Source organism: Frieseomelitta varia, unplaced genomic scaffold (assembly GCF_011392965.1).
Source record: "Frieseomelitta varia isolate USP_RPSP 00005682 unplaced genomic scaffold, Fvar_1.2 scaffold_546, whole genome shotgun sequence".
Lineage (NCBI taxonomy): Eukaryota > Metazoa > Arthropoda > Insecta > Hymenoptera > Apidae > Frieseomelitta > Frieseomelitta varia.
Window position 1 is genome coordinate 668048 of NW_025110308.1, and position 12370 is coordinate 680417.

At 45.1% G+C, this 12370-nt stretch overlaps 1 long non-coding RNA gene across 1 annotated transcript in view; it reads right to left on the bottom strand.

Moving 5' to 3' along the window:
- Window positions 1-11328: 11328 nt before the first annotated feature.
- Window positions 11329-12370, bottom strand: part of LOC122533713 — a 95023-nt gene continuing 93981 nt past the window's right edge. Inside the window, exon 3 of the long non-coding RNA XR_006307765.1 lies at window positions 11329-11543. This is a non-coding gene — a long non-coding RNA (uncharacterized LOC122533713). The remainder of the gene's footprint in view (window positions 11544-12370) is intronic.

Below are 12370 nucleotides of genomic sequence, written 5' to 3' on the forward strand. Positions count from 1 at the left end.
TATGCATGTTACACAATTTTTCCACCTTTAAATTTTCCATAAATTCACGAAAATCCGTCTAGTAATTAATCAAGAATTTAGCTGGAGTCGCATTCTAACTTTCGAGGTACTCATATTAATATACTGCTCGTTCTAACAATTCTCCCACGAAAGTTCCATAATTCTTTTGAACCTAACAGGTTTTCATTCATGTTCAACTGTGTCATTTTTTAAATTGTCCCTTCATTGAAAAGCGATATCCGAATTGGAAAATCCAACGATCCTACACATCGTAAGAATATAAAGAAATGTTGAAGATACCTGGTACGAAGAGGAATTACTCCAACAACAACAAAAAATGGACACGAAAGAAGATGCTTTACATCGTTCGAAATCGCGTTTGTACGTTTCAACAGTACGTATCGATCCGAAAGAATACGTTTCGCGAAGCTGTACAGGATGTTAATTATCCATCATCTCGCGCCAGAGATTATCTACCTTTATTCTTAATGAAAGTCGGAATATCTGAATATCTGGAATATTCAGAAGCAGGAATATTCTTTAGGGGCTTCTCTACGCCTAATCCCAGAAACGAGCCACACTTTTCCATACTCTCCTGCTCTTGGCCTCTTTACAGCGCCGCACTGCTATTCCCGCGGTTTGCCAAGCTCGCTCGAATATTTCTAATCCGGCTTCATTCTGGAGAAACGCCTGGAAACACTTGTTCCCGGTTTCTCCCTCGTCGAGCTATCATTTCCTCGCGCGCGCAGACACATCGACGCTCTCATGACGCTCTGTAAAGCTGTCGAAAGCACGTATCGCTCCCTGTTTCTCTCTCTCTCTCTTTCTTTCTCTCTCTCTCTTTCATTTTTTCTCTCGCTCTTTTCCTTGGTGCGTGCGCGCATTTTTACGGCGCGTTGCTCTCCTCGCGATATGTTCCGATGCGGCGAGCCCACCGCGGTATAAAAAAGAGAGGGGTTGCTCGCAATAAAGTGCATCGCGAAACGGTAAAAGGAGAGGATTGCGTTGGCGTACACGCATACGCACAAACACATGCAAATCCGTATCAATGTTGGTAAGGGGTACTGAGTCGGAGAGAGGGTTGGAAAAAAAAAGAAAGAAAGAAGGTAGGGAAAGAGGAAACGCACGAGACGAGCATTCGGTTGCATACGCTGCAGATTATTATAATAAAAGTCCCTGGGCTTTGTTCGGCCGTCCCGGCGTGCGCGCGCTACGCTTTTGTCCGGCCGGCGGCACTCGCGTTGCTTTTCTATTTACATTTGTCGTGCATCACGCGTCGAACGCCACCGGACCAGCCACCTCAATGGCCAAACGGCGATGTCGAACCGCGCCTTTGCCTCCCTTTGCACGAACGGTCGTCCTTGGCTAAGCCGGGGAAAAGCGCAAAAACCATTTCGTTTTGGATCTCGCGGGGGAGGGGGAGAGGAAGAGAGGGGCGCTGAGACTTTTGAAGAAAATATGGGAGGAAAAAAATCAGGATAATTTGACGAGCTTGCCCGGTGCTAAAAGTTAATTAGCTCGAGTCTGTTAACGAGCCGTCAACCGGTTATCTACGTCGTATCTTTTCAACGCCCTCTGCTACTTCTTGAAATAGTCGCAAGCGGGGAGATCCATCGCATTGTTTTCACGCGTGTACAAAAATAATAATAATTCATCGTCCAATTAATTCTCGTCTAAACAGACCTTTGTAGTTCGAACACGGTTGTGAGAACGAGAATATAAAATACCCTTTTCATGTTTATGAACATTCGCGAGTGCTTTTATAAAATACGAAAAAAATCCCTCTCTTTGCACTGTTATTACTGATGTCAATAAATAGAATCTTCGTAATATTTCTTTTAGCAAATGTACGATATTTTCAATCGTTTTAGTGTAAAATCCACATCCGTACAGCATAGATTCACGCAAAGACCCATACTCGGATAAGTAATCTGCGGATTTTTATTAAATTTATATTTATAAGTAAATTTATTATTTATTATATTTATTATTTATTATATTTATTATATTTTTATTTATTTATTATTTATTATATTTATTATATTTTTATTTATTTATTATTTATTATATTTAAGTAATCTGCGGATTTGTAAGAAAATTTAAAGTGCAAAACTGCACACGGTACTTGTACTAGTGTTCCACATTTCCAAAAACTGCACACGGTACTTGTACTAGTGTTCCATATTTGCAAAAACTGCACACGGCACTTGTACTAGTGTTCCATATTTCCAAAAACTGCTACATTAAAATGACCATTTCCAGAGCCTACACCTGTCAGTCAGACATTTTTCACACCCTCCTGTAAACCGCTGTAACCTCGTAAAGTCTTCAAGCCCCCTGTCCTAACACCTTGTGGTACGTGTACAAGCGCGGTGCAGCAAACGTGGAGGAGAAAACGCGCGGCGAATGTATTCCGCGATAACCGATCACCGGCGCGGCGCTCGCTCAAGAGAACGAAGGAGGACGTGGCGTCGGGCTTCACAGAGCCGTGAATTTCCGAGCCGGTCTGGCATAACGGCGTCGTGTAAGGCGTGCACGCAATATACGCGCCACGATTCCACATAGAGGCTCATTGTTTTACCCTGAATCAATTACATGGCTGGGCTGCCGTCCGATGCTATCTGTCCGCGAGCACCGCGTGTGTCCCTCCGTTCTGCCTCGCGAGCCTCCGAGCCACACGAATCTCTCGTCCGTCTCTCTCTCTCTCTCTCTTTTTCTCTGCGTGAACACACGTACGTTTTAACCATCGACTAGCGTACAAATAAAACCGGCAGATTCAAGATCCGAAGCCCCGGTAATTGGAACGTTCGGATAAAGCTCCGGCTCTCGCTAGCCGTCCGTCGCGGTTTTCGTTTATCGATCTTACGTACGTTTCCCGCTCCTCTTCCACCGCCTGTTCTTTCTCTCCTCCAGTTCTCTCCTGTCCTCTTTCATCCGCCACGCGCGATAAGCGTTTCCGGGAGCCAATCGACCCCGCTCTGCGCCGTTTGTTTCCCCTCTCTCTTTCGCGCGCGCGCGCGGCCGCTTAATTAAATCGATGCTTCCGCGCAATTAAAATTTCGTGCCGCGAACGAGTAAATTCGCTTATTTGCCTGCAAGATTAACATCGGTTCCTGTGTGTTTGCGGAATCCGTCCGCCACGATGCTTTTGCATCGCAGTTTCGCGGCTGTTTCGTCGGGTTATTGGCTCGCGAAAGAATCGTTTGCACTCGAACGCCGTGGAAAGTTCAGTTTCTTGGTACTACGGGTCCGAGTAATTTGCGTTCGCGCAAAGATCCGCGCCGCGAATATCGTCGGTTACGTGAACGTTACGTCAAAACTAGTCGACTTTTGTGCATATTTATATTCATGTATTTGTTTACATTTGTATTTATATTTCGCGTGAATGTGTAAGTGCTTGCAGTCTGGTTGCAACACGATGAACGAGTGAATTTTAATTATTAAATTTGAAATCAAGAGTTCCGTCGTTGAAAAAGAGAGACTGCAGATTTTTTGTAACTGTTTCATTTTTATCCGCTCAAAAAAAAAAAAGGAAAAAAAAAATGAAAAATGCGGGAGACAATTTTCACGTTATCGCGGCTAGTGCAGTGGCACCGGCACTGCGCGACGTGTTAAAAGAGAGCGTTATCTACGCATGAACTTTCTTTCCGCTTTGTTTCCCTCTATGCATGCAGTCACGTAGAAAGAAACTGTTGAAAAAGTTGTCAACAGATTTTAATGCAACTTTCCCGTCCACTTTTCTGTCCAACTTGCTTCAACACAAAAAGAGGAGCACATACTGGCGAAGGACCTCATTTTTATTCACGACCAAGGTCAACATAAAACTGCTTTAAAGAGAAAACTTCTTCTATGTGTCTTCTTTCTTTACCTGGCGTTAACCATCCAGCCACGGGCGCCTTGAAAATTGCGATTTTAATTTCACCTGGTTACATCGTGCATACGAATGTCGTCGAAATATTTTGCACACGTTGAAAGATAAATTTAAAAACAACGAAAAGCCTTTAATCCCAGATCGTGAAAATTTTTCAATCGCAATTTCATGCGATACGTCGCCAGCAACAATTTCCAACAGAGAAATGTTAAGCTTCGCAGGAATTACCGGATTAATTTCATCCGCGACGCGTGACACAGATTTTGAACAGACAGTCAGCGAGTTAACGCTCGGAGTCGTTACGCTCGTGAAACAAAATGCTTCTGTATAAGGAGCGGGACAACTGACAAAGAGGTCTTTCTGCTCGCGCCCGCGAGGCGCCGCGAAAGTGTAACCGACAGATCGAACCTCACAGGAACGAGGGAGGACGGGGCAGGCCGGTGAACCTCTTTGAGATTACAGAAATGGAAGGTGCCCTCGGTTGAAACGCGTCTAGAGGCTCGCGTACACACGCTCGCCAACGTCGTCAATCTGCAAAAGCGGTGTCGAACGCGAGTAGTAGCCGCGACGAGTAGCCACCATCTCGCGCTGTCCGTTCACGCGGATCCTGTACGCTCGGTGTCAGCCGCGATGTTGGACAAGCCGAGCCGCTGCTTGACGATTCATCAATCGATACGCATCGCGCGGAAAGGCGACGACTATCGACCGCTATTAACCTTTCCGCGCGAACGTGTTTTTTCTTTTTCGAGATGCAGTTGCCCTTTGTATGGTGGGAATTGCATTGTACCGAAGGTGAGAAGTAAAAAGATCGCGTGAGGTTTATATCAAACAAGGGTGTGCATTATTCTGGAATTTTCTTGAATTCCATCGATATTGCCGCTTTTACGCAAATTCGTATTTTTGAGAATACAAATAAAAAATGGAACTTCGGTGGAAGATTGTTTCACGTGTCAAGTGTTATAGAAAACAGAAATTTTCCGTGGCGAATAGCTGATTATTTCAGCTATTAAACAAGTTATAAAATTATAAAATTCAGTCCAAGTATTTTTTGTAAGCTGTTTCAATCTTACATTTGAAAGTTTCAGACATGCATGGAATTTATTTGAATCTATCGGAATATTTATAATGCTAAAATAGAGCTTGATTTAAAAAAAAAATTGACAGTATGAGTCATTTTTAGTTACACTAGGTCCTCATATAAAGAATTTGACAAAATATATGGCGAAATACGAAAATTAACGAAGTGAGATAATACCAGCGCGAGTCAAAGTAGTAGAATAAGGAGAATAAGATCATTCGTAGTCAGACGCGGAAACTAGAACAAGGCGCTCGCGCTCTCGGTTGAAAGTGTATTTGCTCATATCATTTTCATATTTATATACATTGGAAAAAAGCTGGGAAAATATGTATGAGTGGAAGATTAGCAATTTCTTTGAGAGGTATTGAATTATATACATTCATCCTACTTTTGACGAACAGTAAAGTTTTACCGAATTCCCCTTCGTAACATAAATTGAGGCAATATTACATCGATATTATACGTTTACTCTGGGGAGAGAACCTTCTAACAGAAACAGCTTCTATATTGCAGAGGAGAAACCGTGGGTGGATTAAAGCAGCAGAAATTGAAGTGCAGCGAGAGTCTTTAACTTTCTTTCAACTTAATTACGATATCCTTACGCTTTTTGACTTTAAATTGATATCAAATGATATTCCGTTGGAACAAAATTGAAGAATTTCGTAAAAAACAGTTTCAAATGATTGGCATGATCTTTAATTAAAGAGGCCAAGATGAAATTCTACTAAAGAAATTTTCATTCTTCCAAAAAAAAAGAAAAAAGAAACAAGATAAAATACTATATTATTATATTCATACCGAATGCACGCCTGTTTAAAAATTCATAATAAATGTTTTAGAGAAATCTGTTTTACTTTTCTTCGCCAACTATCTAATCTCCACCGGCTTTCGTCAACAATTTTATTGACTATTTACGTAAATATTTGAGAACGATTAAAATAAGATAAATGTAATTAAAGAAAAAGCATTGAATAACGAAAATAACTGTATGATGTTATAAAATGAAAAACGCACGTTCGTGACGTAACATTTTATAAAAATTAAATGAAATTAAATCACGCTCGAGATACTTGTTTGCGCAACGATTGTAGCAAATGCGTGGAAATAGAAGAGGCGGCGAGCAACGTAAAGGCGGCGTAAAAGCACGGTGAAGGAATGCTCGCCGCGAAGCGACAAAAGACGCGGCGCCGGATGCCGATTCCGATACGGACAGCTTGTACCAGCAAATTAATGAAAATCCACCAGGAGATGCTGGAACACGCGAGGAGCGGGAGGGAAACAAGAAAAAGAAGGGAGATGCGAGCCGAACGAAGAAAGGGACGATCCGTCTTCGTTCCTTCAATTCATTGTCCGGCGACAACGATTTACGGCAAGCCGATCCGCGTTTTCTGCATTTTTTTCCATTCGCGCCCGGTACGCCTGCGGTAATTTGGTAGCAAAACGAGCCACCGCAAAAGAAAAAAAGAAAAAAAAAGCTTAATTGTCCGTACACACGGGAACGATAGTATTCTGGAATACGACGTTCGAATTTTTACCCACTGTTTCGACTCGTTTACGCGATCGGTATCGCGCTACCTGTGTTTGGATAGGGATCTTATTTGCATGATGGTGGGTCGTGGTTCGATAAGATTTATCGCTGAATTTAATAACGTACGATGGGTACGATAAGGCTACTTCGTAAAGAGGGAGAAAGATAATGGTATCGAACCGTTCGTAGAATCCGTGATATTCAACGTGATCGACACTATGTGTTATTATGTACTTGTGTATTATTATGTACTACCCATGTTATAATAATTCAACAATCAAATATAAAACAATCTAGACAAACGTGTCTCATAGAAATTAGACACTAAAATGAGAAACATTTTAAGAAAAGATTAAGACTAACCTTTTACTCTCGACAAACTTTTTTTCTATATAATCATTCGAATGGTATTTAATAAACGAAATTTTGTTGATTGTATCTTTCTAATATGCGATATCGTTTAAATTTGAGGCTATCATCAAGAGTTAATGATGCATAGTTTTAATCTCTGAAGAAATAATATTCTGCATCATTTTTTTAAACTTTCGTAAGAAGCAACAAGAAGACTAGTTATGTTAAACTTGAGGATCTTCTTCGCGTATAAACAGTTCCGAGTGTTTTAATGCCGACTATTAACACACTTGCGAACCGGCAAATTTGAAAATCGTCGGCGAAAATGAAGAAGAAAATCTCAAGCTAATTGCCGCAAATTTCTAACGTTAAAACAGGGAGAAGAATTAGAAAATTTGTTTTGAAATGTTCGTCTGGTAACGATCGTTTCGAAGGAGCAGAATTTGAAAAGACGTGAATTCACGTCAACGGTTGCGAATGCGTTGAGAGCAAAGACAAACGCAGACCGGAAGAAAGACGCCTAAGCGTCGTTGCTTAACGGTTAATTGTACGCTCGGAGTGGAACGAAAATTAATTCCGAACGGTCGATTAAACGACTGATGGGTTGATGGGGATCGTACCGTTAACGGGGCCGCTGTCTCACCGGGGCGGCGATTAATCCGAAGTTTGAGCAGTCGAAAAAACGATTGGCAAGAGGACCGGAGCGATTTTCCGGCCGACGCGCAGCCGTGTGGCAGCGTTGAAAGACGGTGCGAATGTGGGGGGATACGCGGCCGCGTGGCCGTCGGAGGTGGATAAACCGACGGATAAAGCGGTGGAACGAAAGCGGACGTAGATTGGGTGTACCGATTTAATTTCGTTGCGAATCAGGCTCGGTAAATACCGAGGCCGCGCCACCGGAACCTGAGAGAACCGATCGCGGTTCAACAAAGAAACCGACCGCGGCTGAACGACGGGGGGTGGGAAGGAGGGCGAAAGGGGAGGGGGCGCTTTAATTAAACGAGCGGAAATGATGCCCGGGTAAATATTAAATGCGACCGACGAGCGGTGCGGCCGTCTCGTCAGTGCTTTCGTCCGCCAATATTCGACTTCACGCTCGTCCCACCTGAATAATTTTATTTGCCGCGGCGTTTCGTCCTCGCCTTCGCGCGTTCACACCGCTACTGCCGTGAAAAGAAGAATCGTCGCTCCGCGTGCGTGTAACGCGACGATTGCACCACTTCTGGATGGTTCTTTGCTCCCTCCTCCTCGCAACGACGTCGTCGACACCGTGAAGCTGGTAACGGGCGAAATTCGCGCGCTGGCTTTTTCGAGACGATTAACGACACCGACGACCCGGCGAGGAAGACAATCGCGCGAAAAAAGACGGCCATTACGAGCGTCGTCCTCCATTACCTCGTCATCGAGACACTTTCCACATCGAAGACGAGGGAAGGGGAGGTTTCTGTCTGTATGTACACGCGTCGAGTAAAAGGCAGATCGTCCCGACAAGGCAGTCTTCCACGGTTTTCCACGAGGAACGCTGTCATCGCCTGTCTCGCAATTAGTCTCGGCTGACGCGTTTTTGTCGGCCGTCTGGTTACACCCGGTTCGCGATCCCGTGTCGCGTGCTACCACGCTAGTTTTCCCTCGCTTTCTTCCTCCTCTTTCCGTACGCTCTCCTCGCCGTCGTAAGCGCGAACGACTCGGCTTGGAAACGAGTCGTGAACGATTCGCGGGATACGCGCACGAGAAGATCGCGCGTCTAACGTTCACGCTCGTATCGTGTACGAGTGTGGCATCGGTCGTGAAGCGAGACCGAGACCTGGTAGTATTTTTAACTGGCAGAAAATAGTTACTTGTTACGCCACGTTAAACCAACCGCGCCGATACTATCGAGGCATTAATTTGCGTAAACGAACGAAGTCGGCGTGGTTGGGATAACGAGGCGAATCTTAACGAGTTTGGCAGCTGGCCGGATCAGAAGTCTCTTTGTTTCTCAAGAGAGCAAAGCGAGGGGGGGAAGAGGTCGCGTTAAATCTGTCTTCTCTCGTCTCTTCGCCCGGATTTACAACGTTTTAATCGTTCCTCGTTGCTCTCACGCAACGTTGATGAAAATGTTGCCTGAAGGTTTGATTGATTTTTGAACAACCCGTTGAATCGCGCGCAAGTTAATCTGGTTCGCCACCACTTTTATAAACTAAAAGTTGATTTCGATTGAAATTACGTCGAATCGTGAAAGTTTCGAACAATACAGCTACCCGTTTCGAACGTTAGACTCGAGATTACTGTGGATTCGATTTGCGAGACAAAGGTTACGAGATATTTGCGATATTTGTGATATTTGCGAACAAAGTCATTCAAACGTACATTGGCGCGTAAAAAATATTTCAGATACGTTCGTTCCAATTATCCAGTATATTAATATTTAGTGGCCTAGACGTCGATGCGACACTAAATCCAATTTAACGAAACCGCCCGACTGGCGAAAAAATATATTTAATGAGACTATAATTATTCATGCTGTACATTAATTTTAATTGTATATCAGCAATAAAACATTTAAAACCCGGTAAATAAATTCACGTCCCGTTATCAGACAACGAGTAAATATTCATCCAGATTCGTACTTTTATATTAATGGAATTCGGAATCAAAGTTTCGTTTCATCTACCAAATGTTACAAATGCTCTATTCCATTGTTTTCTTTTTTCCATATCGTGCCTTTATGTTCTCGCTACTCGTTCCAGTTACTACGAATCGCGGACATAAACATTTTCTACGGCAACGGTTCTGATACCGGTTCGTGGGCTGCTCGATCGACAACGTTCGCCAGAATTCGTACCTGAGACTCCTTCTCCAACCCCAGAACGGTGCGTTCGGTATCGCACGCATCGTGAATCAAGGCGGAGCGTATTTACGACAGGACCCGAGAGATTAAATTCGCGGCGCATTATTATGGGCGACGCGGTCGCGCGTAGCAAATACGTCTGGATTTCGGGGTGCGAGAGTCGTGCGGATCGTAGACGCATTTGTATTCCAAGCGGCAAGACAGCTCTCTCTCTCTCTTTCTCGACGAGCCTACCCTCTCTTTTAGAGCGGTGCTTCCCGATGCAAAACGATGGAAAACGATCAGCCCCGATTCCCATGACACCACGAGCGTAACTCGGCTATACGTGTATACCGGCCAGACAGCCTGGCCGAGATACGTTGCGTGCGAGTTCCGCGAACCCACCGGCGAGCAAACCAAATGGAATTTCGCCTCCCCTTCGCGTCTCGAAACGCGAGTTCCGCTTGACGTACGATTATGGTCGGGGACCGCTTGAAAACGTTTCATTCGCCAGGCAAGGAGTTAACGTATCGGACGTGTCCGCGTGAATTAGCACGTTCCGTGACGCGGCTTTATCCGGTCAATTTGAAAACTGCCGCCGCCGTGCACCCGCGCGGACAATTAACGCGCAAATTGTTTCTTTATCCTTGGCACCGGGCATCGATAAACGGGGCGACGATTTACGCAGCTCCTTGCGAGAAAACAAAGTTCATTTGGAGAATATTTGAGGGAGGGCTCGGGCAAAATCTGTCGTTCTGTTTGTTAAGGGGTAAGACGAATTTGCACCCTTTCCGTATAATGTATCTCTGGTTGAATAATTCTTAATTTTTAATTAAACCATAGATAAAATTAAAGGGAATCTATTTGGAAATGCAGTCTACCTTTGTCGAACATGTGGGTGAAGTATGCACGCTTCTTGCAAGTCCCTTTTACAAATGTAATTTAATGTTACGAAGTAACTCGATCAAATATACTCCTATAATACTTCGCCCAAAAATCCCTCATCTCTTTCCCAGACCAGACCAAAACTGAACCTTCCTCTGAGAGTCTCCCCTCTTCCACGAAATCTTCGTCCCAAACCACATAAACGCAATTAGAGAAGAAACAGTCGGCTGGCTCGAGATTCCAGGTCTCTACAAGTTCCACGATAAATCGCGAGTGGATCATAAAGTAGATAGAATTCCAAGCTCGGGGGACTCGGCGGTGTCCAGCGTCTCGCGTCAGAGAACAGGCCGAGTTCGGTCTCGTGCGTGGCGATTCGATTCGCGGACGAGTCGAGCCACGAAGCACAAGGAGGGGGACAATTAACGGCTCGTCTCCAACGAATATATGAACCGTTCGCCAGCCGCGAACCCACGTCATACGTCATGTCTCTCCACATGGGCGTATTTCGGCGTAACGAGTCGAGTCGCACGCGTTTATTCGCGCGAGCCGTGAGTAACGATCGTGAGGGACGCGCGCCGCGGCGACGCGACCCGATGCAACACGATGCAACAGCAGCCACGGATACAAGGCGAGGAGTTTCGGATTTCCACCGGGCCGTCTCGACGACTTACCACCGTCACGGAAGGTACGAGGTCCAGCCACGGGTTGAAGGTCGAGCGGAGGGGCCGCGACCGGCAGCCATTCCCGTAGGGCAGCGAGCGAGCGAGCGCGCGCGCTGCGTGAATTGGGAATTTACGGGACGACCATCGACGCGACGTTAAAAGTATCCAACGACATGTCGTAATATACCTCATTACCTGCGCGCCGCGCCAACTCCCGGGACTTCCATTCTTCTCCGGCAAACATATATCCAGCCTGTCCTGGTATCTTCTTATCTTTCGGTGCGTTTCTCTCCGGCCCGATTCGATTTGTCATTTCGATGCCTCTCAGGCTTTCTCTCCTCTCGTCGAACTGGCTACACCTGCGAAGGAGAACAATTTTAGTACGAAATTGTTGAAGGAGGAAGTGTGACGCGTAGATTAAACGTTATACAATATACAAATTGCAGAAAATATTTTTAAATATTCGATAGGAACGACAAAAACACGCTTTCGGCATAAATTGAATTTTGTAATCAACGGGTGGTATCTTTCAACATTTTCGCGCGATATAATCAGAATCCCACTGCAATCCCACTTGAACTCCATGCACGCAGACAGAGCGGAGAAAAACAATTTACAGTTCACGCGCGTCTCGTTCAACGGAATAGGAAAGGAACAATCCAAAGTTCTGACCAACTCGAGGAAGCTTTCGTACAGAAATGTTTCCATACGCCGTTCCCATCCAGACATACACCTTACACATCCGCCACGGTTGAAAGAGCACGCGTATCAAATTAGCAGATGAAAAAACACGTAGTTTCGCGGGGCGTGTTCGTAATTCGTTTGTCTGAACGTTACAGCGAACACGGTAACTACGTGGGGTACACCGGTTCGGATAAAAAGAGGCGGTCGGCTCGCCTGGGTGGAAATCCCCTCGGCGTACAGACGGAACTTCTTGGGTCGGGACGAGGGTTGTTTTGACAGCGGCAAGGCCTATTCAAATTATTGCGCGTGCGGCAACCCCCTCGAAGCAAAAGGGGTAAGCAAAAAACCTTTATGCCGCGTTTCAGGTGGCTGGTGAATAAGTCGAGCAGGACTTTCGAGAATCCGCCGCGAATGGCTTTCCCCGCGAATTATCCGAAACGGGTTACCAGCACCTGTCCACCGACCGAGGAAACCTGCGCTTGTTCGACGATTTCCTTTCCTT